Source organism: Amblyomma maculatum, chromosome 1 (assembly GCF_055883805.1).
Source record: "Amblyomma maculatum isolate TAMU_Amacu chromosome 1, ASM5588380v1, whole genome shotgun sequence".
NCBI classification, from domain to species: domain Eukaryota; kingdom Metazoa; phylum Arthropoda; class Arachnida; order Ixodida; family Ixodidae; genus Amblyomma; species Amblyomma maculatum.
In genome coordinates, this window is record NC_139344.1 from 37,210,042 (window position 1) to 37,215,173 (window position 5,132).

Sequence of the window (5,132 nt, forward strand, 5' to 3'; positions counted from 1 at the left end):
GCGCTTGGGCGTGCGCTGAAGTCTTTCCGCGATAAATTGCCTGAGGTCTAACCTATGCTTCCGCTCAACTTGGCATTTCACTCTCGTTTTTTATCACTACAAGCTCAAAGTCAGTATTACGGAAGGATGATGCAGTCACCTTATAGCTGTGCTGGCGCTGCAAATATACACTCGTCCTCATTCTGTTGGATGCGTGGACGGAGCAGGCATAGAGAAATGATTGAGCGGGTGGAAGACGGACATGAGGGCTCGCATCATTGGCCGACCGTAAGTCGCTGAGTGCCTGAGGATCAAGAACTATACTTGCGTGTCGATATAAATGAGCAGAGCGCGAATGGTAGCACAATAACGGTCGCATTGATCGAATATTCAGGGGAATCCCCCAAGGTGTTTGCAATAAGGGAGCAATTACTCACTAACATCCACCCAAGCGCCGCCAGACGTCTACAAAGGAAACATATAACCTTCAGCACCAGCCTGGTTAGCTAGCGCCATCATTATTGGTTAGCAATCTTGGTAGCACCATCCTGGAGGGTCAGCACCATCCTGGAGGGTCAGCACCACCATGCTGACCATCCTGGTTAGCTCAGTTAGTCGAGCGACGGGCTCGGATTTCGGCTCGGTTTTCATCTGAGTGAACAGTCGCCAGCCTTTCTGCTGACAGATGGGGGCGGCTTTGCGATGTTTGCGGCCTCCCCAGCGCACGCCTGAAATGGTGCGCTCTCTCTTCACAATTCCTCCACCAAGCCTGCTTAACACTGTTCATCAAATTTCTTATCGTGGAGCTAACTTTGTGGGTATCTGTATGCGCACGTAATCCTTATCGAAACTGCCAAATTTCAGTAGTGCATTCTTCGTCGTTCGCACTGCTTTTACGATGCATGGCGGCCATTGCTTGCGTCTCCAGGCTCTCGCCCTGCTCTTCGCACCACCGTTGTGCGGTGGTTTCCAGAAGAGCTCCCGTCGTCGCGCGGTGCCCGCCCTGCGGTGGTCTTCGTACGAGCCATCTTCTTCCCCTCGTTCTACCCTAGATGCCCCAACATAATCATACACTGTTCGTCCTATCTTGTTCGCATGAGTTTATAGGCACGGTTCGCTTCTTTACCAAGTAAACACAGAAGCTACTTTCGCTCTGGCTAAAATAATTGTTCGCCGTAACTGCGTAATCTTATCTCTTTTCTGTTGAAAGGGGAATTCACGCAGTTGAAAGGGGAATTCATGCAAGAAATAAGAGGGAGGGGGGGGGGGGGGGCTCCCTCTTATTTCTTGCATTAGACCAAAGCTGAAGAGAAATGGTGAACTACTTTTCTTAGAGACGAATCCATCATGTGGTCACGCCAAGCGAACATTTCCAATATTTGGTTACACTTAAAACGTTTAAGACGTGCGAAAGCACTGTTTGACATTGTTTTGCTTGGCGGTCTTTGCGACATTACAGGCACGCGCATACACCTACCTGTCAATGCTCAAGGTATAAAGGAGATTCCATATCGACTTCAGCTGTTTGGGTCATAATTCTGTTGTTTTTTTCTTCTTTTCTGTTCCATTTTGCTCCTTGATGGGCTGGTGATAGGATGTTATTATTGACATACTCTTTCTTCCTATCTAGCGACATTCAATGAATCTAGCTTAGATGCTGCTTGCAATGTTTCTTTTGGATGTGACCGTTTGTTAATCAAAATAAAGAGAAATGTTTCGATATTGCTTCTTTTCATTCACACGGAACAGAAGCAGTGGACACCAGCACCAAGCTAGCAGCGTATAACAAAGTTATTATGTCCTGAACAGTATAACCTTGATGTGGTTACACGGTGCTCCTCTTCCTCTGATCAAAAAGAACAAAATTCGCGGCTATAAAATGCCTGCTATAAGATGTATTGCAGGCGTCTTTTTAAACTACACGCGTTTGTTGAGGAAAGATCTTGGTATATTTGATTTCTAGGCGTTGTGATGACGTATAGAACAGGTTCTACCGCAGTCCATTTTCACAATTTTTGTATTTTTTTTTTTGCCGACGCCTAAAATATGGATTCTGCATCGTCTTTTGACTAGGACATTAGACAAGCTATATTGCCGATTGAAGATGTCTAGCTGACTCCTGAAAACAGGTTTTCCTAAATATTTACTTGCCGGTTGTTTCGTTTTGGGCGGTTGCCTTAAAAACGTCCTCTAGCCCACGTTATGTTGCCAACAAAAAAAATGGTAGATGTAACGTTAAAACATAGGAGGCTAGCGGAGTGGGTCAGAACTTGAGATGACATTCTAGCGGAAAGCAAGAAGAAATGGGCGTGTGCAAGGCATGTAGTGCGTAGAAAGGAAAGTTATTCGGGCGGATGAGGTTAAGAAGTTCACAGGGATCAAGTGGATGCAGCTAGCACATGACCGGGTTAATTGGAGGAACATGCGAAAGACCTTCGTCCTGCAGTGGATATAGTAGTTCTGGCTGATAATGATGTTACCGAGGTGACGCCAACCGTCTGGCTTAAGTGAAACGACCGATAGAAGAGCCTAGAGTATTTACTCTGAGTCCTATCGCAGTGGTTGCAGTCACTGGATGCTGTCCGGCACTGGTCGGCGCCTGCCGATTTTTGGTCATTTTGCTCATTTTCCGATTCGGCGAAATCGGTGGGGGCTACCACGGAGGTCTGGCGATCAACATTCCTGACCGACTTTTAAGGAAAAGGGAAATGCCGCCCACGGGGAAGCCATTGGCTCCCAGCTCGCTGGAAAAGGAGGAAAGCATTTTCTCTCCTCATTTTGCGTGTTGCGCTTCGTAAGGTAGAGAAAAGAGGCATTCCGCAATCCATACAATTTTCTTTTCGAGCACTCAACGTCACCTGAACTGAAATCACGACTGGTGGCACCGAGTTCCTAGCATCCTCTGCTTTCCACATCCGACCAGACGGTCAGTCTCGAGCGGTTTCTCGTCCAACTCAGGTCTTAGGACCCGCGACTCGCGTAGAGTGTTTTGTATCTGCGGACTTCTGTCAACAAATAGAGCAATGGGGAGTGAACACTACGCTCGCCACATTTTTCGCATAAACATTCACGGTTTCCTTCATGAAATCTGCAGCACTTTGCATGTTTTATGAAATACTTCGTTTTATCTTACGTTCCCTCTTAAGGGAGTGGTAGGTAAAATCAGCATTTTTTTTTTTTTCAATCCTGTCATTAACATATAGTACATCTTAACAGCATGTCTTTGAAATTACAGACTGAAATGAGGAGCGGAAGCGGTTTAAAAGTCCCGCCAAACGTACCCACCCTGTTTAAAAGACGGGAGACTGACAGCACATATATTTTGTTTTCTTTAAACGATTTGCACGTAAAATTGTTATAAGTTTGCTCTAAAATTCATAGGCCAGTTTCTTGTTTTGCCTACTTCTTCATTTTGGCCGCAGATGACCTTTGAAGCGTTTCAAACCGGGTTTCCCGCGCTTTTTTTAGCGTGCTTTCCAAGACGTTTTCACAATACCGTTGTATACATATATTCACTGCGAGCCAGATTTGCAAGTTTGGGCTTATCCTACCTCTTTCTGCTAACCTATGACGTGGACAATGCGGTGTGCTACTACAATGACGAAACAAGACACGGAAGAAAGTCCTTGAGGGCGCTCGGCAAAACGCTGAGCTGGGAGTGTTCTGCACTGTGACCCTAAAAATCTAAAAAAGGATACTGTCGGGCTTCGGCAAAAAAAAAAAAAAAAAAAAAAAAACGCAAAATTAAGAAAGCCCAGGAGAGCAAGCCGAAAGGGTTTTTTCAAGGTAAGTGAGCGACAGGAAGACAAAGAATAGGCACTATAGGTGCCTATTCTTATAGGTGCGTTTAAGTGCTAAAGGAAAAAAACAAACAACAAAAACAATTCTTAAGCAATTTCTGAGAAAAAGCGGTGTATGCTTATTTGGAACATTTTCTTACCAACCATTATAAGTAATGAAATGAAACGTTCAGAACACTAATATGTATTCCTGCTGCATCTACTGAACTAAAGTTTGGATGCGCCCAAAAATTCGCTTTTATAATATATCTTTATATCACCGAAGAAATTGTGATAAACCGAAAGTCAAGGTTATTATTTTTTTTTTTTTACTTAAAAGAAGTGGGCTTGCAAAATTATTCTAGTTCAGTGAGAACTGCATATGATAAAGAAAATTGCTGTGAATTTTCGTTGTTCCGATGGCAACAGTTAATCTACCTTTCTCGGTGCGTTGCTTTAAATAAATAAAAAACAAAAAAATTTGCTTAAAATCTGCTCATTCGTTCTCAATAAAGGTTGGGTGTGCCTGACGCCATCTCATTCATAAAACACTCATCCAAGTTTCAATAGTTTTGTCTTAGCACTGACCCAGAAACGTTGAATAATCCTCACCCACACCTCACGGGGTCGCCGGCTACTTGTACTTATAGGGTCCCGTGGCGCTCTCTGGTGCCGGATGTTCCTCCCGCCAGCATATCATCCTCGTCTCATCTCCACGTTCTAACATTGTCCTGTTTAGGCCAGCAACGTATCTTAATTACTCATTAACGGAGTTCAGTGAGTTCCCAAAACTTTGACATTGAGACTGCGGAATTCTCGTGCTCTCTAATTACATCTTACATGCCTTTATTTTGCGCTGTAGGCGACAGACGTTTTCCTTTGACTTGCAAGAATCGAGGAAAATACTACATACCAGAGTCTCGGTGAGAAGTATTTTATTTTCACGTGCGACAAAAACAAGACTCGCGTGTTGACGTGTTGGCACTCTCAAAGGCGAGGAAAAAAAAAAAATACGGGCATAAGAACAAAAGAAAATCGAGACTGAAGTTCTGCCTTCTTGAAGTGAGTTACAAGAATGAAAAATAAATTACACACTCATATATATCTTATGTACAGGCATTGCTACAACAATGAAAACGATTTACCCGCCCAGCTACGCGGTCCGAAAAGCTGCATTTAATGAACCTCGAGTCGTCATTCGCCACCTTAACATTTCTTATGAACAGCAAACGCGTTCGTAACGACTGTACAATATTATTGGCAAGCACCTTGCATAAAAATGTTAATTTCCTCTAGGCATTTTATTGTTTCTTGTCTGCAAAACTATCTGTTCTATGCTTCCTATAAAAAAAAACAAAAAAAAAAAACATTGCC